Consider the following 27200-nt stretch of genomic DNA (forward strand, 5'->3'; position numbering starts at 1 on the left):
AGGCTTGGAGGATAAGGGGGGTAGTGGTAAATTAAAGAATAACAGTGTAAACATACTCTTCTAATATCTCAGGTTTCTCATTTTGTTTACCGAGAAGTGACAGAGGTTCTGATTTCCCATTCTGTTCTGTCAGCAGCTGGTGGAATATTACAGTAATGAGCTTGTGTAGTACAGTAACTTGTATGTCCTGTTTTCCATGAATATCAGTCCCGTCTCTTGGAGATTATAATACAAAATGCTGTTTATCTTGGCCTTATAATGTATTGCTAGCCTACGTGCGGGCTGCCACCTTCGAGAACCATCTTCCCTACAGGTGGCATGCAGTCTGTAGGCATACAGTGATCCATTGTGCCTAAATTATTACAAAGAATTGTACTATTAGTATTTTCAGAAGGAGCCCGCAATAGCAGCCTCCATATTTCCCCCAATGATGGTGTACTTTGAAATTAATCTCTAGCCAAAACCTTTTTGTTTATGTAGCGCTCACTCTTGCACAAGACCACAATTTTAAGGTCCCTGGCTCTTTTCCCATACTTGAACGCGCTGTCAGGCACACTAAACCATTTAGGAGGCTAAACTTTTCTGATGATTTATTGCAGAACTTGAACTTGGATGGGAGTAGGGTAATTGTGGGATACAGGCAGTGGCGGCTGGTGCTCAAATTTTTTTGGGGGGGCGCCATCAACCGCAGCCACTGTGCCATCAATTTGCACCACTGTGCCATGCCATCAAATGCAGCCACTGTGCCATCAATTTGCACCACTGTGCCATGCCATCAAATGTAGCCACTGTGCCATCAATTCGCACCACTGTGCCATGCCATTAAACGCAGCCACTGTGCCATACATTGTCACCACTGTGCCACCACTGTGCCATGCTATTAAACGCAGTCACTGTGCCATGCCATCAAATGCAGTCACTGTGCCATCAATTCGCACCACTGTGCCATGCCATTAAACGCAGCCACTGTGCCATACATTGTCACCACTGTGCCATGCCATTAAACGCAGCCACTGTGCCATACATTGTCACCACTGTGCCATGCTATTAAACACAGCCACTGTGCCATACATTGTCACCACTGTGCCATACATTGTCACCACTGTGCCATACATTGTCACCACTGTGCCATGCCATTAAACGCAGCCACTGTGCCATCCATTGTCACCACTGTGCCATCCATTGTCACCACTGTGCCATCCATTGTCACCACTGTGCCATCCATTGTCACCACTGTGCCATCCATTGTCACCACTGTGCCATCCATTTTCACCACTGTGCCATCCATTGTCACCACTGTGCCATGCCATTAAACGCAGCCACTGTGCCATCCATTGTCACCACTGTGCCATGCCATTAAACGCAGCCACTGTGCCCTTTAATGGTCGCCGCTGTGCCAATTGTCCCCACTGTGCCCTGTAAATTGCTTTCTTCCCCCCCCGCCCGGCACTTACCTTTACTGGTTTTAGGCATCCACGTCCCACGATGTCTTCTCCCGCCCTCGATGACTGACAGGCGTCTCAGCCAATCAAGTTACCGGTAGCCAGAACCGGCCAACCTGATTGGCCGGTACAAGGGGCGTACAGTCTGTGCGCTCCGAGAATAAGCTTCCGGGACCCGAGGGCTGTATTGGGAAAGCCTATCAGAGCTGTTGGCTTTGATAGACATTTCCGTACAGCCAACCAGCTGGCGTTATTCAGATGGCCGGACATTGAGTGCCGTCCATCTGAATAACAGCGGCATCGGCGAAAATAACATGGATTCGTGCAATGCATGAATCTATGTTATTTGACTCAGTGGCGGTGAGAGCCAGAGGGGGCGGCGCTCCAGCGCCCTCTATGGACGAACCGCCACTGGATACAGGCATACCCCACTTTTAAGTACTGTACAGGACGCCAAGGTTGTGTCCTGGACAGATGCTATACAGCACCAGTATTTGGGTTGTGGTCCCTTTAAAGAGAGCTGGCAATGGAGTTAATCCAGAGAGGACTGGCTCGCAGTTCTCTGTCATTTGGGGACCGGAATTTTGGCCTAGACCACTGGGAGTCGGCACACAGGGGGTTAAGACCTCCAGAGAACAGCTCATAAAACAGGAAGTGGTGAGGAGTAGGGATGAGCTCCAGTGGGTTTGCATCGTACGCGTGCAGAGCCCGCCAGGAAGTCTGCACGGTGCTGCGCTAACCACTGCCAGGGAGACATTTCCCGATGCTCGGCTGCAGAGATTGGGAAATGTCTCCCTGGCTGTGATTAGCTCAGCGCCGTGCAGACTTCCTGGCGGGCTCTGCACGTGTACGATGCGAACAGGCTGGAGCTCATCCCTAGTGAGGAGGTGTATGGGGATTGCACCTGTGGAGATGAGCTGTGTGTCTGCTGGAAGCTGCTAAGGACTCGGCAAGGACTCTTGAAGTTCTGGGGCGAAGACCCATCTATAAAAAAAACTGTATGTGCCTATTCTTTAAGCGCTTGCCGACCGGCCACCGTAGTTTTACGGCGGCAGGTCGGCTCAGCTGAGCAAAATCACGTAATATAACGTGATTTTGCATTTCAGCCACTAGGGGCGCGCGCCCCCTGCTCGCCCCTGGTGCCAACACGCGTGCCCGGCAGGCGTGATCACTGCCGGGCACCCGCGATCGCTCGTTACAGAGCGAGAACCGGGAGCTGTGTGTGTAAACGCACAGCTCCCGTCCTTTCAGGGGGAGAAATGACTGATCGCATGTTCATACAATGTATGAACAGTGATCTGTCATTTCCCCTAGTCAGTCCCACCCCCCCCCCCTTTTTAGTTAGAACACACACAGGGAACATAATTAACCCCTTCCTCGCCCCCTAGTGTTAACCCCTTTTTTGCCAGTGACATTTTTACAATAATCAATGCATTTTTATAGCACTGGTCGCTATAAAAATGCCAATGGTCCCAAAAATGTGTCAAAAGTGTCTGAAGTGTCCGCCATAATGTCGCAGTACCGATCGCAGTTCGCCGCCATTACTAGTAAAAAAAACAATATTATTAAAAATGCCATAAAACTATCCCCTATTTTGTAGACGCTATAACTTTTGTGCAAACCAATCAATAAACGCTTATTGCGATATATATATATTTTTTTTTTTTACAGAAAATATGTATAAGAATACGTATCGGCCTAAACCGAGGAAAATTTTTTTTTTTTTATATATTTTTGGGGAATTGTTTATTACAGCAAAAGTAAAAAATATTATTATATTTTTTTCAAAATTGTCGCTATATTTTTCGTTATATCGCAAAAAATAAAAACCGCAGAGGTGATCAAATACCACCAAAAGAAAGCTCTATTTGTGGGAAAGAAAGAACGCCAATTTTGTTTGGGAGCCACGTTGCACGACCGCGCAATTGTCAGTTAAAGCGACGCAGTGCCGAATGACCAGCAAAATGGTCCGGGGCTGAAGTGGTTAATTTGTTTTGTGCTGAAGACAAGCAGACTTTATTTTATGCTGAAGCTAAGCGGACTTTGTTTTATAGTTTTCCTGTGTGCTGAGTGAAGCCTTATTTTTGGTTTGTTTACAAATAAAAGCCTTTTTGTTCAAGATCAAATGGTTTATGCACTTAGTCCCGTGGAGATATAATCCCCAAACTATACAGTACACAATGGGACTTGAGCATGTATGTAAAACGAAAATGTACCCCCTCCTCTAGGACAACCCCCCCTTACTCTCAGTCTCTGGGTATTTCCCACCCACAATTTGGGCATCTCCTCCTAGGGATTGGCCAGGGCTGCATAGATAATCAGCTGCTGATTTGCCCACTGTCTTCCAGAACCTTTCCAGGCAGACTGGGGGCAACATTTAACCACACAGAACAGATCAAAACAATCACATGCAGCTTAACTGATTACAGTGAGTCAAGAACTACATTTTGCCTAGCACCTATCTAGGAGGGTGCTACATTTGTTTATTCCTTGTCCAGGAGGTACAACAGGAAGTGTAAGGAAAACTTTTGAGATAGAGGGAAAAGGCCAATCTCCTCTTAGACTGTAGTCACAACCAGTTTGGCTTTATCTCTTGTGTTTGTGATAATCATAACATTTTGGTGACGGTGCTCATCAGAACAAATATAGAGGGTCATCTTAGTGGGTACTGAGATACCAATCCCTCATAAAAAAGTTTTGAAAATAGATACATATTATGGGTCCTGTTCGAAGCACTTGTTCGGCGTGCTCTGATTACCTTATACAATAAAACCTTGGATTGTGTGCATAACTTGTTCCAGAAGCATGCTTGTAATCCAAAGCACTTGTATATCAAAGCAAATTTCCCCATAAGAAATAATGGAAACTCGGATGATTTGTTCCACAACCATTTATTTTTAAATCCTTCCGTTTATAGTCCATACAAAAAGATTATACAATGTGATTTGTTGGTACAGTGCCTTGCGAAAGTATTCGGCCCCCTTGAACTTTGCGATCTTTTGCCACATTTCAGGGTTAAACATAAAGATATAAAACTGTAATTTTTTTTGAAGAATCAACAAGTGGGACACAATCATGAAGTGGAACGAAAATTATTGGATATTTCAAACTTTTTTAACAAATAAAAAACTGAAAAATTGGGAGTGCAAAATTATTCAGCCCCCTTAAGTTAATACTTTGTAGCGCCACCTTGTGCTGCGATTATAGCTGTAAGTCGCTTGGGGTATGTCTCTATCTGTTTTGCACATCGAGAGACTGAAATTTTTGCCCATTCCTCCTTGCAAAACCGCTCGAGTTCAGTGAGGTTGGATGGAGAGCGTTTGTGAACAGCAGTTTTCAGTTCTTTCCACAGATTCTCGATTGGATTCAGGTCTGGACTTTGACTTGGCCATTCTAATACCTGGATACAGTAGGTGTTTGTGATATTGTGCTTTTAGCACGACAGCGTCGCGCTGATTCTCGGCGACAGGGTGCCGAGATCTCGCCGGCATCTCACACTCACTGGAATAGTGACAGCACATCCCAGCAAGCGCGTCATAGAAGCGACGGGAGATCCGACTTGGATTCCCGCCAATTCTACACGTGTGCGGCGTGTTATGAATCCTGAGGGGGAAGTCCCCGCCGGATTTTAAATAAAAATCCGGCATGGGTCCCCCCCTCAGGAGCATACCGGACCCTTAGGTCTGTTATGGGTTGTAAGGAGAGCCCCCCTACGCCGAAAAAAACGGCGTAGGGGGTCCCCCTACAATCCATACCAGACCCGTATCCAAAGCACGCTACCCGGCCAGCCAGGAAGGGAGTGGGGACGAGCGAGCGCCCCCCCCCTCCTGAGCCGTACCAGGCTGCATGCCCTCAACATGGGGGGGTTGGGTGCTCTGGGGCAGGGGGGCGCACTGCGGCCCCCCCACCTCAGAGCACCCTGTCCCCATGTTGATGAGGACAGGGCCCCTTCCCGACAACCCTGGCCGTTGGTTGTCGGGGTATGCGGGCGGGAGGCTTATCGGAATCTGGGAGCCCCCTTTAATAAGGGGGCCCCCAGATACCGGCCTCCCCACCCTAAGTGAATGAGTATGGGGTACATCGTACCCCTACCCATTCACCTGCAAGAAAAGTGGTAAAAACACAAATTAACCACACAGTGTATTAAAATATTTTATTTTTCTGCTCCGGAGGCCGCCCCCTGTCTTCTTTATTAGCTCTTTTACCAGGGGGGGCTTCTTCTTTGACGTCTTCGGGTGGGTGGGGGCCGCCGTCTGGTTCTCTTCCACCGCCGGGGGGGGTGGCTTTTAAAAAAGCCCCCACCCCCCCGGCGGGTTAACTCCGGCGTCTTCGGCGGGGCTCTTCTTCTTCCGCTATCCCGACGGGTCTTCTCCGCTATCCGGGGGGTCTCGCCGCTCTCCGCTGTTGACTCGTCGCACCCCGGTTCTTCGTCTCGCAGTCCGGTCCCTTCTTCCGTGCTGTACGTCTTCTTCTGTGCTGTGAGTTCTTCTTCCGCGCTGTGACGTCATGTTCTTCACTTCTCTTCTTCTCCCCATGTTGACTCGCCGGTCCTCCTCGCTGAAATGACGGATGCGCGCCTTGCATCGGACCTATATAGGCCTCACAATCCCATCATGCTCTGGTACCTACCCATGTGATACCTACCCACGTGGGTAGGTATCACATGGGTAGGTACAGAGCATGATGGGACTGCGAGGCCTATATAGGTCCGATGCAAGGCGCGCATCCGTCATTTCAGCGAGGAGGACCGGCGAGTCAACATGGGGAGAAGAAGAGAAGTGAAGAACATGACGTCACAGCGCGGAAGAAGAACTCACAGCACAGAAGAAGACGTACAGCACCGAAGAAGGGACCGGACTGCGAGACGAAGAACCGGGGTGCGACGAGTCAACAGCGGAGAGCGGCGAGACCCCCCGGATAGCGGAGAAGACCCGTCGGGATAGCGGAAGAAGAAGAGCCCCGCCGAAGACGCCGGAGTTAACCCGCCGGGGGGGTGGGGGCTTTTTTAAAAGCCACCCCCCCCGGCGGTGGAAGAGAACCAGACGGCGGCCCCCACCCACCCGAAGACGTCAAAGAAGAAGCCCCCCCTGGTAAAAGAGCTAATAAAGAAGACAGGGGGCGGCCTCCGGAGCAGAAAAATAAAATATTTTAATACACTGTGTGGTTTATTTGTGTTTTTACCACTTTTCTTGCAGGTGAATGGGTAGGGGTACGATGTACCCCATACTCATTCACTTAGGGTGGGGAGGCCGGTATCTGGGGGCCCCCTTATTAAAGGGGGCTCCCAGATTCCGATAAGCCTCCCGCCCGCATACCCCGACAACCAACGGCCAGGGTTGTCGGGAAGGGGCCCTGTCCTCATCAACATGGGGACAGGGTGCTCTGAGGTGGGGGGGCCGCAGTGCGCCCCCCTGCCCCAGAGCACCCAACCCCCCCATGTTGAGGGCATGCAGCCTGGTACGGCTCAGGAGGGGGGGGGGGCGCTCGCTCGTCCCCACTCCCTTCCTGGCTGGCCGGGTAGCGTGCTTTGGATACGGGTCTGGTATGGATTGTAGGGGGACCCCCTACGCCGTTTTTTTCGGCGTAGGGGGGCTCTCCTTACAACCCATAACAGACCTAAGGGCCCGGTATGCTCCTGAGGGGGGGGACCCATGCCGGATTTTTATTTAAAATCCGGCGGGGACTTCCCCCTCAGGATTCATAACAAACGCCGCACACGTGTAGAATTGGCGGGAATCCAAGTCGGATCTCCCGTCGCTTCTATGACGGCTCTGTCTCCATCGCGGCAAGCCAGCTCGGCGCTGGCTCCCGCGATGGGGCTCGTAGGTGCTCAATCTCGCTGAGAAAGAGAGCGAGATTGACACAAAATCGGCTTCACCTACTGTATGTTTATTTGTGAACCATTCCATTGTAGATTTTGCTTTATGTTTTGGATCATTGTCTTGTTGGAAGACAAATCTCCGTCCCAGTCTCAGGTCTTTTGCAGACTCCATCAGGTTTTCTTCCAGAATGGTCCTGTATTTGGCTCCATCCATCTTCCCATCAATTTTAACCATCTTCCCTGTCCCTGCTGAAGAAAAGCAGGCCCAAACCATGATGCTACCACCACCATGTTTCACAGTGGGGATGGTGTGTTCAGGGTGATGAGCTGTGTTGCTTTTACACCAAACATAAAGTTTTGCATTGTTGCCAAAAAGTTAGATTTTAGTTTCATCTGACCAGAGCACCTTCTTCCACATGTTTGGTGTGTCTCCCAGGTGGCTTGTGGCAAACTTTAAACAATACTTTTTATGGATATCTTTAAGAAATGGCTTTCTTCTTGCCACTCTTCCATAAGGCCAGATTTGTGCAGTATACAGGGACTGATTGTTGTCCTATGGACAGAGTCTCCCACCTCAGCTGTAGATCTCTGCAGTTCATCCAGAGTGATCATGGGCCTCTTGGCTGCATCTCTGATCAGTCTTCTCCTTGTATGAGCTGAAAGTTTAGAGGGACGGCCAGGTCTTCGTAGATTTGCAGTGGTCTGATACTCCTTCCATTTCAATATTATCGCTTGCACAGTGCTCCTTGGGATGTTTAAAGCTTGGGAAATCTTTGTGTATCCAAATCCGGCTTTAAACTTCTCCACAACAGTATCTCGGACCTGCCTGGTGTGTTCCTTGTTCTTCATGATGCTCTCTGCGCTTTAAACGGACCTCTGAGACTATCACAGTGCAGGTGCATTTATACGGAGACTTGATTACACACAGGTGGATTCTATTTATCATCATTAGTCATTTAGGTCAACATTGGATCATTTAGAGATCCTCACTGAACTTCTGGAGAGAGTTTGCTGCACTGAAAGTAAAGGGGCTGAATAATTTTGCACGCCCAATTTTTCACTTTTTTATTTGTTAAAAAAGTTTGAAATATCCAATAAATTTCGTTCCACTTCATGATTGTGTCCCACTTGTTGTTGATTCTTCAAAAAAAATTACAAATTTATATCTTTATGTTTGAAGCCTGAAATGTGGCAAAAGGTCGCAAAGTTCAAGGGGGCCGAATACTTTCGCAAGGCACTGTATATCCATAAAATGTCCATCCACAAATGGAAGCCTCCATAGGGGGATTAGAAGCAAAATCCATCAAGAGCTACAGAGTATAAAAGAGAAGAGAGGCGTCTCTAAGTGTCGCAATATGGTTGCATTTAATGAAAGTACAACATTTAGCAGCTCATGTGGTTGATGATTAAAACAGACACATGTAAATATGCAGACATCTGGGGTAAAGCTGTCCACATAGACCATCCTCCTCACCGCTGTCAGTTTGCAATTATGACCGTGAAGACTACCCTGCAGTAGAGTGATCTGAAAGCGAGGTTTGAACCGCTCATGGAGTGCAGAGTGGAAGGGACGACTTTGATGGTGGTGAGAAGGACGGTCTATGTGGACAGCTTTACCTCGGATACTTAACCACTTCAGATCCGTAGGACGTCCTGGGACGTCCTGGACTTTGAGTGGTGATATCTGAATGATGCCTGCAGCTGCAGGCATCATTCAGATATCTCTGTCTTCAGCCGGCGATTCTGTGCACCAGAAGAACGATCAAAGCGGCGGTTCCGCCGCTCGATCGTTCTTCTAGGCAGCAGGAGGGGACGTCCCCCCCCCCTCCCGCCGCCATCCGGTGCTTCTCCGGGCTCTCCCGTGCCATCGGGGGCCCGGAGAGCGAATCGGCCGGCGCGCGTTGCTGAACCATAGAGATGACTGGTGACCAGACGGTCACAGTCATCTCTATGACCGTCGGAGGGCCGGGCGCGACGTTATGACGTCACGCCCGGTACCCGGAAGTAAACAAAGCCGCAATCGCGGCTGTCGGCATGTAATCGGTGAAATGTTTTTCACCGATTTCATGCTTGTAAGCCTGTAGGAGAGATGTGGGGTCTTATTGACCCCACATCTCTCCATAAAGAGGACCTGTCACAGTGATTCCTATTACAAGGGATGTGTACATTCCTTGTAATAGGAATAAAAGTGATCAAAAAAAAAAAATGTCAAAAAAAGTGTAAAAATAAAAAAATGAAGTAAAAAAATAAAATAAAATAATAAAAAAAAATTTTTAAAACGCCCCTGTCCCGGTCGCTCGCGTGCAGAAGCGAACGCGCATGCAAGTCCCGCCCACATATGTAAACACCGTTCAAACCCCACATGTGAGGTATCATCGCGTGCGTTAGAGCGTGTGCAACAATTCTATCACTAGAGCTACTCTCTAACTCAAAAATAGTAACCTGTAAAAAATTTTAAAGCGTCGCCTATGGAGATTTTTAAGTACCGAAGTTTGGCGCCATTCCATGAGTGTGCGCAATTTTAAAGCGTGACATGTTAGGTATCTATTTACTCGGCGTAACATCGTCTTTCACATTATACAAAAAAATTGGGCTAACTTTACTGTTTTGTTATTTTTTAATTCATGAAACTGTTTTTTTCCCTAAAAAAAGGCGTTTGAAAAATTATTGCGCAAATACCGTGCGAGAAAAAAAGTTGCAATGACCGCCATTTTATTCCCTAGGGTGTCTGCTAAAAAAAAAATATATAATGTTTGGGGGTTCTGATTAATTTTCTAGCAAAACAATTGTGATTTTTACATAAAGGAGAACAGTGCCAAAATAGGCCCGGTAACGAAGTGGTTAATGTGCCTCTTTTAATCATCAACCATGTGAGTTGCTAAATGTTGTACCTTCATTAAATATTGTGACATGACGTTGCTTGTATATCAAGACATCGCTTGTATATCAAGTCAACATTTATTAAAACATTTTGCAGGTCTTGCAAAATGCTCTCAAACCAAGGTTTTACTGTATATGGATCTTCTCATGTATACAACAGAAGCTCTGTCAGTGTATTCATTTCAACTTGAGTATGGAACTATAGCTTGCTTATGGACCCCTGTTTCTCCTTGGGTGGCCAAAACTGGTTGGGCAACTGATCATTGCATGTCGTGGTATACAGTTTTCTCCCATTGACTAGAGAAGCCTGCGTGAGATGCTTTATGCATGGACTTCCAGGTGATCAGAATTCATCACCGGGCGTATACATAGCAGGTGGAGCACGTCATTTATCAAACAAACAGTTCATGCATTGACTCATCTCGTTCCATAATTATACCATCATCATGTGCGCAGCCGTCTTCATTTTACTACAGCCTGTTCTGTCTCTTTATTTGAGAGACTGAGAACCCCAGTGGATAGCTGCAGTTTGATCCTGGAACACAATAAAAGGTAAGGACTTTTATAAGGCAAGATGTAGGTGTGCTGTTGGCTTTCTGGGCCTGAGGAGCAACAGACTTTACCATGCTGAGTAGGGGTGCAACGGATCGTCACCGATCCGTGATCCGAACGGTTCACCCCGTTCGGATCGGCACACCACGCGATCCGCGGAGCGCTCCGGAGCTTCGGCCTAGCTCCGGAGCGGCGGCCATCTTCCTCCACCCCAACCAATCACAGAGCGGCTGTGATTGGTTGGATGGGATGTCCTGTCTCTGCACCTGATTGGCCCGTGTGATGAGTGCCCTCTCTGATTGGAAGGCTGCCCGTATTGGCTGGCTGTCTTGGCGCTCTGGGAATCGGGATGAATATGTGGAGCTTGAGGGGGGAAAGTGAGCGCCGCTATGAAGGACGGGGACTCTGTGTTCTTTACTATTGTGGGGGCAATGTTGGAGTGGTCTGGAACAGTGATGGTGATGACGAGTGGGGGACAATGGTGGACATTACAGTGCAAGTACAATGAGTTGGATGTTGGACTGACTATTATATTACAGTGATTACTAGTGGGGGCAATGTTAAACTGGCTAATTATTACAGTGTTTACTAGTGTGGGGGCAATGTTGGACTGGAACAGTGATGGTGATGACGAGTGGGGGACAATGGTGGACATTACAGTGACGAGTGGGGGGCAATGGTGGACATTACCATATAGAGCCATTGGCCCAGCTAGAGCCCAGACTTAAATCCGACTTTTTTTTCATAAATCCATTTTATTTTGATTTATTTTTTGCTGATCCAAAAATGATCCGATCCGTGAGTTTTTTGATCCGTTGCACCCCTAATGCTGAGTGATGGGAACAGAAGACTACAAGAAAATGATATTGCTGTTGCTAATCTGTAAAATTGGTTAAAGGCTCCAGAGAAAAATGGCACCCGCAATGTTGTCTCTTGGCCGATGGGGTCCACCAACATCCATGTGCAGTTTCTGGATGTTTATGCTGTGAGGGAAAGCTGCTGCCACAGAAGTACTGCTGTTGTCCTGTCAAGGGGTTTAAAAGGAGTAATTGTATTATCAGGAGCCTCATTTTAGGACAGGCTTGTTGGAAAATCTCTCTGTAGGTGGAACCTGCTCTTCTACTCTTACACGTGGAATTCAATATGTTTGGAGTGCCAGGAAACAAGTAACCCGGAGTGCTAGGACCTTGGCACTGTTACATGTTGGCTCAGAGGATCACGGTACAGGAGTGCATATCTCTAGGCCAGTGATGGCGAACCTTTTTGAACCCGAGTGCCCAAACTGCAACACAAAACCTCCCAGGTTGCCCAAAGTCTGCTATTCTGGAGACCCTTATTCTTATGCTGGAGACACAACCTCTGTATATCTAGAAACAGAGTTGATGTCTAAGTCACTACAGACCTCCCTCCCCACTCGGTACAGACCCCCTTCCTGGTCACTCTGTCCCCCCTCCTGTATCCAGGACTGGACTGGGACAAAAATTTGGCCCTGGACTTCATCCAGACTGGCCCACTTTGACAGGTCTCTCCCATGCAAATAAATAAATGAGGCACAGATACTCAAATCAATGAACACCACATCCCGGCATAAACAGAGAGAAAAGAAATTCGGGAGCGGGTAACAAACCCTGGGATTTTAACGGTGTTGATGGTGGAAAATCAATCCAAAACAGTAAGATAAATACAAAAATAATAATTTATTCATACATAAGTTTTACATATAACAAAATACAAGACATGGATGGTCTCATTGATGGTAATAGTGACTAAAAAGTCGCAGAGGAACCTGTTGAAGGGGGCCCGACATGTTTCGCTCGTTGAGCTTCATCAAGGGCAATACAACAAGCTATAAAATAAAGAAAAAGAAAACAAGAATAATGCATTGTATATATTGCCAGAAATAACAGTTTGAAAAACAACAACAAACCGCTGCTGTTAAAATACAAAATACATAATGTATATTCAAACAAGATAAACAAGGGTCAAATATTTGTAATACACGTAGTTCATGAGAATACAAGGGTCACATAAACATTTTGTACAATGAAAGGACCGTGAGCAGACTTGCCTTTTATCCATGGTGGTTGGACAACTCCCGCACCTCCCCCCAGGCCACCCAAGCCCCCTCTCCCCCTTCACTAGCCACTAGCTGTTCTGCTTTATTAGAGTAGAACGGCTGATACTGGTACACTTATAGGCAGTACCAGTGGGGAAGCTAGACATTATTTCACCCGGGGCAAAGAATCAGTTTGGTGCCCCCCCTCTTATGGGACAAGATTAGGCAGAAGTGAGAAACTCCCAGGCCATAGCTGTTGAGTCAGCTGTCTGTCCCCTCCCCCATGCTCCTCTGTCACCCCCCTGCTCCTCTGGTCCTCCCCCTGCTTCTTTGTTCCCCCCTCGTGAGCGCTGCGGGAAGGGAGAGACAGAGGAGCAGAGGGGGGCGGCGGTCTGCTGTCACTGAAGCCGGCCCACTGAGCCATCGGCCCACCAGGAAACTCCCTGTAGTCCCAATGGCCAGTCCATCCCTGCCTGTATCCATCTACAATAAAATAAACGTAGTACAGACCTCAGAACATCGCAGGTATTCTTACTCCGGGCTGTGTAGCTAGGGGGAGACGTCTTCAGTCCACAGCCACTTTGCTGTTGCGAGACGGCCTGCGAGAGATGCGGCATCCAAAGCGGCAGCACTGCTTCATCTTGTCCACACCCACCCCGGACACGTCGCCCCTGGCCCTAGAGCCCTGTGGGAAATGTAGTTCTATGGGGCAGGTGTGGACAAGATGCACCTCGTACAGGATGGTGAACTCTTCATCTTTGCTTGCCCACGGAGAGGGCTCTGCGTGCCGTGGGTTTGCCATCACTGCTCTAGGCCAGGGGTCTCCAAACTTTCTAAACAAAGGGCCAGTTTACTGTCCTTCAGAGTTTAGGGGGGCCGGATTGTGGCCATTGGGAGTAGAAAAGGCCCACGACAGTGGGAATAAACAATGTCCCATTGTTGGTGTCATTGGGAGAATTATTTCCCATCATTGGAGTCATTGTGCCCCATTGTTAGTGTCAATGGGTTCCATTGTTGGTGTCATTGGGAGAAATTGTTCCTCATCATAGGTGTCATTGGGAGGAATAGTGTCCCATCATTTGTGTTGTTGGACACCATTGTTGGTGTGGTTGGGAGAAATTGTGTCCAATCATTGGTGTCATTGGGAGGCATTGTGCCCCTTTATTGATGTCAGTGAGGGGAATTATGCCCCATTGTTGGCATCAGTGGATGAAATAGTGCCCCAAGGGCCACATAAAGGCAAGCAAAGGGCCGCATTTGGCCCCCGGGCCACAGTTTGGAGACCACTGCTCTAGGCTATCAGTGTGGACCTAAAGTGTTACTAAACCCAGGACTCTGTATTCACTATCTCTAGTCTACCACAGTACACAGAACGTGGAAATGCAATTATTTTATTAAATATAAACTGCTAAATACCTTTTTCATCAGAAGTATATAGCAGTCTTGTGACTTCTATCAGTGTCCAGCCCAGCACTGGTTAAAGCTTGTAGGAGGAGTGTTCATTGATCTTCCTCTTCTTGGGTCCCCGCTGGCGCTTTTGGCTCCTCCCCGTTGACCAGTGCCCCAATGGACTGCTTGCTATGTTGGCACTGAAGCATGCTCGCTCCTGAGCCCTGCTTTATGTGTCCATAAGACACAGATGAGGCCCGCCCCGCCCCCCCTGCTCTCTCCTTATTGGCTTACTCAATGTGATTGAGAGCAGTGAGAGCCATTGGATCCTGCTGCTGCCTCAGCTAATGAGTAGAGGGAGCCCCAGGACAGCCGAGGCTCCTGTGCACATCCCTGGATCGAGAGGGGACTTAGGTGAGTGTTATTTTGTGTGCTGTGGGAGCAGCACACAAAATGGTTTTTACCTTCATGCAACGAATGGGTAAAACACCTTCAGTCTTTCTAAACACTTTAGGTTTAGCTCCATTTTAAAAAATGTACCCCCTGCTAGGAGTTTTATTGGGGTTTGAGTTGTCTAATCTAAACAGACATGCTGGAAATACTGTCTTTTTGATAAAATGCCCTCCTTGTTTAGATATGTCAGACTTGTCCCCCCTGTGAAGATAGCCATTAGATTAGATACAAAAAAAAAAAAAAAAAAGAAAATCCCTGGTAACAGCAGAAGAAAGGAAAAGATGGTTGATTATCTGCTTGCCGACCGTATAACCTACATACATGGCAGCAAGGCGGCTCGGCTGCTCTAGGTCACATACCCAATATGTGATCTGACACTTCCAGGTATGGGGCGCATGCGCGCCACCAGCGACCCGGCTGTTCTCTGAATAAACACAGCAGATGTCGATCACCGAGTGCCAGCCAATGGATTACCTCCAGCACCCAGTGATCGTCATGAATTTACACAGGACAGAGCCCTGCCTATGTAAACAAGGCAAAGCCGCGTCCTGTCAGCGGGGAAGTAATCTATTTTCTGTCCCCACAAAGCAGGGAATAAAATTCAATCCATTACTTCCCTTAGAAAAAGCAGCACACATGACACAAAAACACTGGCTAGGCACACATTACATAGTTACATAGTTAGTCAGGTTGAAAAAAGACACAAGTCCATCCAGTTCAACCACAAAAAAAAAAAATAAACAAACAAAATAAAAAAACACAATACAATCCCATACACCCAACTCCATACCCACAGTTGATCCAGAGGAAGGCAAAAAACCCCAGCAGAGCATGATCCAATTTGCTGCAGCAGGGGAAAAAATTCCTTCCTGATCCCCCGAGAGGCAATCGGATTTACCCTGGATCAACTATACCTATAAATGTTAGTACTCAGTTATATTCTGTACATTTAGGAAATAATCCAGGCCTTTCTTAAAGCAATCTACTGAGCTGGCCAGAACCACCTCTGGAGGGAGTCTGTTCCACATTTTCACAGCTCTTACTGTGAAAAAACCTTTCCGTATTTGGAGATGAAATCTCTTTTCCTCTAGATGTAAAGAGTGCCCCCTTGTCCTCAGGGTTGACCGTAAAGTGAATAACTTAACACCAAGTTCACTATATGGACCCCTTATATATTTGTACATGTTGATCATATCCCCCCTTATTCTCCTCTGCTCAATTTAACCCTCTTTGAACCCCATATATGTTTAACCCCTTCCTAGCCAGTGTCATTAGTACAGTGACAGAGCATAATTTTAGCACTGATCACTGTATTCGTGTCACTGGTTTCCAAAAAGTGTCAGTGTCCGAACGTCCTCTGCAATATTGCAGTCGCGATACAAGTCGCTGATCGCCGCCATTACTAGTAAAAAGAAAAATTAAACAAAGAAAAATTCCATTATACAGTAAAACCTTGGTTTGAGAGCGTTTTGCAAGACAAGCAAAATGTTATAATATTGACTTGATATACAAGAGATGTCTTGATATAAGAGTAGCGTCATGTCACAACTGAGTATAAAAAAGAAGCGAGGAGCCTCTAAGTGTAGCAATATGGTTACATTTAATGAAGGTACAACATTTAGCAACTTAGAGGTGCCTCTCTTCTCTTTTATACCCTGTAAAAAAAATGCTTTGATATACAAGTGCTTTGGATTACAAGCATGTTTCTGGAACCAATTATGCTCGCAAACGAAGGTTTTACTGTATATCCTATAGTTTGTAGATGCTATAACTTTTGCGCAAACCAATCAACATACATTTATTGGCCCGGATTCAGATACGAGTTACGACAGCGTATCTCCAGATACGTCGTCGTAACTCTGAGTGTGCGGGGTCGTATCTATGCGCCTGATTCTAAGAATCAGTTGCGCATAGATTTCCTTAAGATCCAACCGGCGTAAGTCTCTTACAACGTCGTATCTTAGGCTGCATATTTACGCTGGCCGCTAGGTGGCGCTTCCGTAGATTTCTGCAAGGAATATGCAAATTAGGTAGATACGCCGATTCAGAAACGTACGTCCGCCCGGCGCATTTTTTTACGTCATTTGCGTAAGGCTTTTTCCGGCATAAAGTTACCCCTCATAAAGCAGGGGTAAGTCATGTTAGGTATGGACGTCCGAAACACACGAACAGCGTCGTATTTTACGTAAGGCGTTCGCGAATAGGGCTGTAGGTTAGTTACGTTCACGTCGAAAGCATTGACAGTTTGCGGCGTAATTTGGAAACGTTCACGGACGGCGCATGCGCCGTTCGTGAAAAACATCAATTACGTGGGGTCACAAGTAATTAAAATAAAACACGCCCACATCATCCACATTTGAATTAGGCGGGCTTACGCCGACACATTTACACTACGTCGCCGTAACTTGGGGCGCAAGTTCTTTCTGAATACGGAACTTGCGCCCTAAGTTACGGCGGCGTAGTGTATCTGAGATACGCTACGCCCGCCGATAGATACGAAAATGTTTCTGAATCTGGGCCATTGTCTTTTTTTTTTTTTTATTACCAAAAATATGTAGCAGAATACATATTGGCCTAAATTGGTGAAGAAAATAGATTTTATTTTTATTGGATATGTTTTACAGCAGAAAGTAAAACATTTTTTCTTCAAAACTGGCAGTCTTTTTTTTGTTTGTAGCGCCAAAAAAATATAACGCAGAGGTGATCAAATACAACCAAAGGAAAGCTTTATTTTGGGGGAAAAAAGGACATACATTTTATATGTATAGAGTGTCGCACGACCAAACAATTACGCAGTGCCGTTAAGTTAAAACATGGCCTGGTCACAAAGGGGTGGGGGTAAATCTTCTGGAGGTCAAGTGGTTACATTTGCAAACTTTTTTTTTTTTCTTGAATGTTTTCAAGAAGTGTAGTAGGCTTCCACATTTTTTTTTTAAATATACAGATTTCTGTTTTCCACAGAAATGAGGAAGATGCATGTCACGTAGTCAGGTGTGGTTATTATGTGAGAATGGTGGTACATACACTTTGGATACGATTATGCATGTTCTGTCCGATTCTTGTGTTAATAAAAATGCTTCTCTCTCTTCTTTTTCTTTTATTTTTTTTATTTGGAGAATGCATTCTCATTTATCATGTAATGACCTGAAATCACACTGCTGGCCAAAGCAAAATTCACAATAGAATAAAAAAAAAAAACTCCAAAGCAATTAAGGAAATGGTCCTGACATTTAAACATTTCCTGATTGTGTTTTCAAAAAAAATAAAAAAAGTAATTGAATGTAATGTTCTCATACTGGTGCTGATATTTACAGAACTCTGTACCCCGGGCATAGAACAAAAAGAACTCTTAGGATTTGGTTAAAGGGCAACATTAGCGAGTGGAGAGGAGTGAGTGTATAGGGAAATAAATCCAAACCTGGAGAACTTCTTAGAAACATAGAAGAGGGATGGCAGATAAGACCAAGTTCATCATGTCTGCCCTTTATATATATATATACATATATATATATATATATATATATATATATATATATATATATATATATATATATATATATATATATATATACTGTATGTATGTGTGTGTGTGTGTGTGTGTGTGTGTGTGTGTGTATATATATATAATTTATAATTCGGGCTAATACTGATTACAATTTTTGTGTTCGAGTAATTTTTTTTTTTTTTTATTGATGAATCAACTAATTTTGATTAATTATAACACACATACAGATCCAACTACTTTTAGCTGATCTCCTTGCAGGCTGATTCCCAGTGCAGCTACCAACCACTGGAAAAATGGATAGCAGGATACAAAAAACACACAAAGGCAGCGCTCGATGGGAATAGTATTAAAACTTTTACAGTCTTCAAGTAGGTAACAAAATAAATATTGCACTGGAGATAAAATCGATGTAGCTACATTAACTGTAAAAATGGTGCGAGTAATACCAAACGGTAGCAAAAGCAGTCATAAAAACATGTAGCCAAGTATAATACTGGCATAAAAATGTGTACAACGATACCACTGCTGAATCCAGATGAGGAGAGGTTAACATCAGTCCGTCGGCATGTAGATGTCCCATGAAGGGAACTATCACAACTCCCAGTGGATGGCTGTAGAATCCCAGGTTGATGGAGGGAAGTGTAACAGCCCTTGCGTGTGGCAGATAGTAAGGTCCCGCCGACATGCAGATATGAAGGCACAGCAAAGGAGCCCTTCAGATGGACACGGCAAGCCCCGCCGGTGTCCGTGACGTCGCCGGAACTCCTTGAAGACCCGGAAGCCAGCGGAGTGGTGAGTACCGATCAAAAGAATTTTGATCGATCAAAAAAAATTAACATTTAATCGAGGAATTAATAGATTTTATATATATATATATAGTAAACATTCCTACCTGCACCTTGTACTTTCATACCGTGTGCATTGATCATGTACTTTCATGGTGTCATTTGTTGCCCTGTGCAAATCCGTGGCATGGCACTGTACAGTTTAATGCATGACCTCTGTAGTGTGAGACCTGACACTTCCTGTGAAGCAACTATCCACCTTCCCTGGGTCTCTCAGTCTAATACTCATGTAGTTGAGCAGGGCTGCTGATAAAGCAGTACAGCTGGCCCTCCTGTACTGGGCCCAGGCCCCATCCGTTGAGAAGGGGGGCCCAGGCACCTGCCAGGGAGGAGGGATGGCCGTTCTGCTTTATCGCTGATACGGATACTTTTGTGGCTCCCCCTGCAGCGCTGCTGGCTTTTCATCTTTTCTTTCCGAATGTGCTGCAGGGTAATCGGTTCTAGTATTTTCGCCTCCTATTCACTAATCTGATCACACCCCACGCCACTGCTGTCGGGGCCCTCCCTTTCACCTGCTGTCCGGGCCCTCCCTTTTCACCTGCTGTCCGGGCCCTCCCTTTCACCTGCTGTCCGGGCCCTCCCTTTCACCTGCTGTCCGGGCCCTCCCTTTCACCTGCTGTCCGGGCCCTCCCTTTCACCTGCTGTCCGGGCCCTCCCTTTCACCTGCTGTCCGGGCCCTCCCTTTCACCTGCTGTCCGGGCCCTCCCTTTCACCTGCTGTCCGGGCCCTCCCTTTCACCTGCTGTCCGGGCCCTCCCTTTCACCTGCTGTCCGGGCCTTCCCTTTCACCTGCTGTCCGGGCCCTCCCTTTCACCTGCTGTCCGGGCCCTCCCTTTCACCTGCTGTCCGGGCCTTCCCTTTCACCTGCTGTCCGGGCCCTCCCTTTCACCTGCTGTCCGGGCCCTCCCTTTCACCTGCTGTCCGGGCCCTCCCTTTCACCTGCTGTCCGGGCCCTCCCTTTCACCTGCTGTCCGGGCCCTCCCTTTCACCTGCTGTCCGGGCCCTCCCTTTCACCTGCTGTCCGGGCCCTCCCTTTCACCTGCTGTCCGGGCCCTCCCTTTCACCTGCTGTCCGGGTCCTCCCTTTCACCTGCTGTCCGGGCCCTCCCTTTTACCTGCTGTCCGGGCCCTCCCTTTCACCTTCCTTCCCGGGCCCTCCCTTTCACCTTCCTTCCCGGGCCCTCCCTTTCACCTGCTGTCCGGGCCCTCCCTTTCACCTGCTGTCCGGGCCCTCCCTTTCCGGGCCCTCCCTTTCACCTGCTGTCCCTGGGCCCTCCCTTTCACCTGCTGTCTGGGCCCTCCCTTTCACCTGCTGTCCGGGCCCTCCCTTTCACCTGCTGTCCGGGCCCTCCCTTTCACCTTCCTTCCCGGGCCCTCCCTTTCACCTGCTGTCCGGGCCCTCCCTTTCACCTGCTGTCCGGGCCCTCCCTTTCCGGGCCCTCCCTTTCACCTGCTGTCCCTGGGCCCTCCCTTTCACCTGCTGTCTGGGCCCTCCCTTTCACCTGCTGGACAGCTGAGACTGTAAGCCAGGCCTTCTCATCCAACATCCGTGCCTAACCTCACAAATGCGCTTTTGGAAGAATGGTCAAATATTCCCATAGACACACTCCTAAACCTTGTGGACAGCATTCCTAGAAGAGCTGAACCCTTCGGAAGACTGGGATGCCATTAAAGTTCATGTCCAGGTAAAGGCAGGTGTCCCCAGGGCCGGCGCTAGCGCAAGGCAACTTGTGCACTTGCCTTACGGCGCCAGCCACGGAACAGGGCGGAAAAATCAGTCGCCCGATCAAGATCAGCACTCGTCTCCAGCAGCAGAATGTGCGGAGCGCCAGAGTGCTCCTCTCCCTCCTCCTCTCCTTGTCTGTGGCCAGGGGCAGGGGCAGCGAGTGCAGGGGCGATGCTGCCCCCCCCCCACCGCTTGTCATCCCGCGGCAGGAGGGGAGAAAACAAAACACAAGGTTTCCGCCCACCTCCCCCTCCACCAATCGCAGAAGAAGTGCATCCGGGGGCTTCTAATCTGCCATGCCTGTGAGGAGTGAGTTTGGCGTTGCCCCGGCAACCAGGAAGTATGCCTGAGTGTATGGAGGGTCTCACGGAACAGAACTGAAAGGGAGGGGGGCTCCTGCTGGTCTCATCTGAAATTCTCCTGCCGCTCCCCCCAGTGCCTGATTTCATTCACATCACAAGTGGTAGAAGAGCTGCAGGAGAAGACCGAGATTAGAGGGAGCTGATTGGCAGGAAGAGCACTTCCTGACACGCCCCTCCATTCATCAACATGCAATGACAGGGCTCCTTTCTACCCTTTTCTGCATCCAAGTCCTGGCTCCTCCCCCTACAGATGCTGGTAAGTAGTTGTGTACACACATGTACTACTAAGGCCCCTTTCCCACTGGGGCGGTGGGTGCATAAACGATATAAAGCGTCGCTATTTTTAGCGGCGCTTTACCGTCAATTTTGCAGAGCTATTCGGCCGCTAGCGGGGCGCTTTTAACCCCGATAGCGTCCGAAAAAGGGTTAAAACCACCCGCAAAGCTCCGCTTTGCCAGCAGTATAGCTGTGGTGCCCATTAATTTCAATGGGCAGGAGTGGTATACACACCACTCCTTCACCGCTCGAAAGAGGCGGCTAGCAGGACTTTTTTTTAGCATCCTGCTAGCGCACTGCTCCAGTGTGAAAGCCCTCGGTAGCCTGTATAATGTACTATTGCTGGGATTTGTAGTCCTCTGTAACTGCTGGTATTCTGCATTGCATTTTATATAATGTATTGCCGGGATTTGTTGTTCCTCTATAGCTGCTGGTATTCTCCATTGCGCTGTATAATGTATTATTGCTGGGATTTGTAGTTCCTCTATAACTGGTCAGTGGTAATCTGCATTGCGCAGTATAATCATTATACGGCACAATGGAGAATACCACCAGCTATAGAGGACTACAAATCCCATCAATAGTACATGATATACAACACCATGCAGAATAACGCCATCTATGCTATCTTTCTCTGTAAAAGATAAATAAGTTAAACAATCACTTTAACCACTTCCGGACCGCCGCATGTACATATACGTCGGCAGAATGGCACGGACAGGCACATGTACGTACCTGTACGTGCTCTGCTTGACGTGGGTCGGGGGTCCGATCGGGGACCCCCCCCCCCCCGGTACATGCGGCGGTTCCCGTGGCTTCAGGAGCGATCCGGGACGAGGGCGTCTAGCCGCCCCCTCGCGATCGCTCCCCGGAGCTGAAGAACGGGGAGAGCCATATGTAAACACGGCTTCCCCGTGCTTCACTGTGGCGGTGTATCGATCGAGTGATCCCTTTTATAGGGAGACTCGATCGATGACGTCAGTCCTACAGCCACACCCCCCTACAGTTGTAAACACACACTAGGTGAACCCTAACTCCTACAGCGCCCCCTGTGGTTAACTCCCAAACTGCAACTGTCATTTTCACAATAAACAATGCAATTTTTTGCTGTGAAAATGACAATGGTCCCAAAAATGTGTCAAAATTGTCCGAAGTGTCCGCCATAATGTCGCAGTCATGAAAAAAACCGCCGATCGCCGCCATTAGTAGTAAAAAATAATATAATATAAATATATAAAACTATCCCCTATTTTGTAAACGCTATAAATTTTGCGCAAACCAATCGATAAAGGCTTATTGCGATTTTTTTTTAACCAAAAATAGGTAGAAGAATACGTATCGGCCTAAACTGAGGAAAACAAAATTGTTTATATATGTTTTTGGGGGATATTTATTATAGCAAAAAGTAATAAATATTGCATTTTTTTCAAAATTGTCGCTTTATTTTTGTTTATAGCACAAAAAATAAAAACCGGGGGCGTGGTCTAGCCGTGATCGGGAATGGCTGCTTAACTGGAAAGCTCCCGCTGCTGCAGGCTGCAATTCTCGGCTAACGGAATCGGTAAGGGGTCCCACCGACTGGAATACGACTAATCTGATACCCGTTGTCACGGTGATCATCCCCATACTGTTTTCCATTCTACCCGACGAATTTTCACCAATTTACAATCTTTTGGAAATTCCTGTCAGATCTTATGATGGCCGAATTCCCGGGAGGCCAGTCAGATACATTGGCCACTTCTCAAGGGAACTTTGACACAAACCCCCTTACCGACAACCGGAATCCCCACCTCGCTACGGACGCTCGACAGAGCCTTAGCCTAAATGATCTACACTCCGTGGCAGCTGATATTAAAGAGACGCTATCAGCTGCCATTGCAGATCTGAAATTGGACATACGCGCAGTTTCAGAGCGCGTCAGTGATGTGGAAAAAACTACTGCGCAACAGACAGCAGCTCTGCGCCATATTAACCACAAAACCAACGTACACATTACGCTTCTGAGAGACTTATACCGCCAAACAGAAGACCTCGAGAACAGAAGCAGGAGACATAATTTGAGGGTACGGGGACTGCCCGAATCGTTTGATTTTGATCGACTCTCCCCCGCAATTCTAACAATTTTTAACGATTTGCTGGGTCGCCCACCCTTAACCAACATTAAAATGGAACGCCTGCACAGGGCCCTGCGACCCAAGGGCAGACCCTCTGATCCTCCTAGAGATGTCATATGCCATATAGATGACTTCTTACTGAAAGAGGATATTCTGAGGCAGGCAAGACTGCGCTCTTCTCTGAAATTTGAGGGCTCTACATTATCTATATTTCAAGATCTGTCGAAAATCACGCTCCAAAATAGACGTGATCTGAAACCTTTATTGGATGCACTGAGAAATAAAAGCATCATCTACAAATGGAAGTTTCCATTTGGCCTGCAAGCGACCAATCAGGGTCATACTGCCCTGCTGAGGGTACCCGAAGATCTACATGCCTTTTGCAAATCCATGAACATTCCATATATGGAACTACCAAATTGGTATGCAGACTTTCGTTTTAAAGACAACTCCAGAGACTGCAAGAAGGATGACACTGTCGCTATGGAAACGGCCCCTTACAGAGCCAGGAGACGACGATCCCAATCACCTAGCAACCTAGATTCTCCAGGCATTCCAGATCCTAATCTTCAATCAACAAACGTGCCACATTCCAGGAAACCCAGAAGGGATAAATGAGTGTATTCTGTTATTTACACTTTTTTCCAAAATTGTCTAAAACACATATATTTTATTGATGTTTATTGATGTTTCTTCTATCTTACTCCTGATATATATAACCCTTGTGGTTCGACCTGAAACGTATTTGTTTTGGTAATTTTAAGACACATACGAAATTGCTACCCTTCATGCTGCAACTTTTGTGGCATTCAATGTATTTTTTATTTTTTTCTTTTTCTTTGGATTTATTTATGAAGGGTGGAGACAATGTTTCTTTCTACTATTATCAACACTATCATTTAACTATGCATTGATACTACTGTTTTCAGGTCTACCCACACGGGCAAGGGATCTGCAATTGTCTCTTTCTTACATTTTGTTACTGCAGTTCTCTTCCTATGATAATATTACTGATGGTTGTGACCTGTACCTAAGACCCGGACAGCGCTCCTGACACACTGACATGCTGTCCGGATGCTGAGCAGTTTTACTACTTTCAATTGTTTATATCTTATATATTTGGAATGTTATCAGATTCCGGTCTCTCATTACCCTTTATAATGGGAATTCCGTTAGCCTCATCATTTCTACTATAGCATATTGCTTTCTTTCTTTAATAGTCTGTAGGCGGCGGGCATCCAGTCGTTCCGATTTATTGTTCTCTGACTCGGTTCACTCCAACCCCCACGGAGTAGCTCTTGTTAGATCTCTTTATTTTTTCTAATAAGATACTACTTCACCTTGTACCGCATATTTTTCCCTGCGGGGAAATTTTACTCCTGTTAATTTTTATTTTTATTATTGTGATAGTCACCGGTACTATCTGTTTTGAGTATTTAATACTCAACACCTAAACCTTCCCTTAAACCCCTTCACCCTCGTTTTTCCTATTTTCTCAACTTGAGGATCCCCTCCTACTTTTGACTAATATGACTACCCCCAATAATCCTACAACAGACCCTCAAAAGACAATCAAACTTTACTCTCTTAATGTAAAGGGCCTCAATATCCCAGAGAAACGGTCAAAGCTTTTACTATTGTTGAAGAAATCAAAAGCAGACATAATATTCCTTCAGGAGACCCACTTTAAGTCCAACAATTGCCCAACCTTCACGGATAAGAGATTTCCTCTGATACTCCACACTACAAACCCAAACTCCAAATCGAAGGGAGTTTCAATACTAATTTCTAAGTATTGCCCCTTTCAAATTTTGGACACTAAAACTGATAATGAAGGCAGGTACCTGTTTGTTAAAGGATCCTTGTATAATAAACCTGTGACTTTGGCCAACATATATGCCCCTAACAGGCTCCACGTTCAATTCTTTAAGGACACTATTGAAGTCCTTAAGTCATTCTCCGTCGGCTCATTGATACTCGGTGGAGACTTCAACATAGCCCTGAATCCCCTTCTAGACACCTCCACTGGCTCCTCTACAATATCATATAAAACACTGAGTAGTATTAAATCTTTGCTAAAAGACCTTTCCATTCACGACACCTGGCGAATACTAAATCCCTCTTCAAAAGACTTTACTTTTTACTCTCTCCCACATGACTCCTATTCTAGAATAGACTATTTTTTCTTGTCCCACCACGATCTAAACACTATTGAAAGCGCTACAGTAGAACCCATGCTCATATCGGACCACAACCCAATCACTCTGCATTTGACCTTCAAAAATAAACCAATCCTTCCTAGATATTGGAGACTAGATGATTCTCTCCTCACATATGCTGACAACATGCAAAAATTGGACGTTCAGATCTCCGAATTTTTCATACATAACAACACTGGCGATGTACATCCTATAAATGTTTGGCTCGCGCACAAAAGTGTCATTAGAGGCAGTTTGATCTCGCTCGGTGCGAGAAGGAAGAAACTACATCAGGCTCATATAAACGATTTAACTAATAAAATCAATAGCCTGGAACTTATACATAAACATTCTTTGGCACTACAAACGCTTGAGGAGCTTTCGAGACTCAGGCTAGAACTGTCTGAAGTCCTAGACAAAAGGATCAAACGCAGTTTTGATATGTCTCGAAAATTTTTCTATGAGCATGGAAATAAGACGGGGAAATTACTAGCTAACACCTTGCACTCAAAATCTAAAAAATTTGAGAACATATTTGCCATTACTGACCCTAAAGGTAAAAAATATTCCTCTTCTGAAGATATCGCAGACCAATTCCGAATCTTCTACTCCAAACTCTATAACTTGACTCCTGAATTTGGCCCTAAAAATACGCCTTCAAGAAAAGATCTAATTTCTGAGTTCTTGAAAAATTACTGCCCTAATACCTTATCCTCGGACACAGCGAAAAGTATAGATAGGCCTCTGGAAGCAGGAGAAGCTTTAACTGCACTCGGTCAATTAAAGACTGGAAAAAGTCCTGGCCCAGACGGTTTTTTCGGTTAATTACTACAGATCTTTCAAAGATGTCTTGATCCCACAATTTCTTAACGCGTTTAATTCTAGCCCTTTCCCGTCCCCACTTCCTAATGATCTCTTAGAAGCCCACATTGTCATGATTCCTAAGCCTAACAAGGATAAAACCCTTGTTTCCAATTACAGACCCATTTCCCTCTTAAATAACGACATCAAATTATATGCTAAAATCATAGCTAATCGCTTACTTCCCTTATTACCTCGAATAATATCCCTCGACCAAACGGGCTTTACGCCGGGAAGAGAGGCTAAGGACAACACCATAAAGGCTATACATGTTCAACACTGGCTCATCAAATCAAAATCTCCGGGTTTTTTCTTATCCCTCGATGCGGAGAAGGCCTTCGACAGGATAGCCTGGGACTATATGTTAGATGTCCTTAAATCCCTGGGCATACAAGATCGAATGTTGGGATTCATTAACCTCTTATATTCATACCCTACGGCTAGAATCAAAGTTAATGGTGTCCTGTCGGAGGCCTTCTCCCTGTCGAATGGCACTCGTCAGGGTTGCCCTCTGTCACCCATAATTTTTATACTTATCCTGGAGCCTTTCTTATGTAGACTACGAGAGAATGTGGATATTAGTGGAGTTAAGATTAATAACACAACTTATAAATTAGCGGCTTTCGCAGACGACATTCTACTATTTCTTACCAACCCAATAATTACAATTCCGAACCTACTTAAAGATTTCTCCATGTTTAGAACCATCTCAAATTTCAAAA

At 46.4% G+C, this 27200-nt stretch overlaps 1 protein-coding gene across 3 annotated transcripts in view; it reads left to right on the forward strand.

Annotated features, from left to right (window-relative positions):
* Positions 1 to 27200, forward strand: part of NEDD4L (NEDD4 like E3 ubiquitin protein ligase) — a 615111-nt gene that overhangs the window by 246932 nt on the left and 340979 nt on the right. Inside the window, exon 1 of one of the 3 annotated variants that reach the window (XM_040337690.1) lies at positions 10630 to 10695. The exons of the other annotated variants lie outside the window; for them this stretch is intronic. The gene's annotated coding sequence lies outside the window, so the exon portion shown is untranslated. Of the gene's footprint in view, positions 1 to 10629; positions 10696 to 27200 lie in introns of those variants that run through there. 3 annotated transcript variants of the gene reach the window in all.

The sequence above is a fragment of the Rana temporaria genome, chromosome 1 (genome assembly GCF_905171775.1).
Source record: "Rana temporaria chromosome 1, aRanTem1.1, whole genome shotgun sequence".
In the NCBI taxonomy this organism is placed as follows: domain Eukaryota; kingdom Metazoa; phylum Chordata; class Amphibia; order Anura; family Ranidae; genus Rana; species Rana temporaria.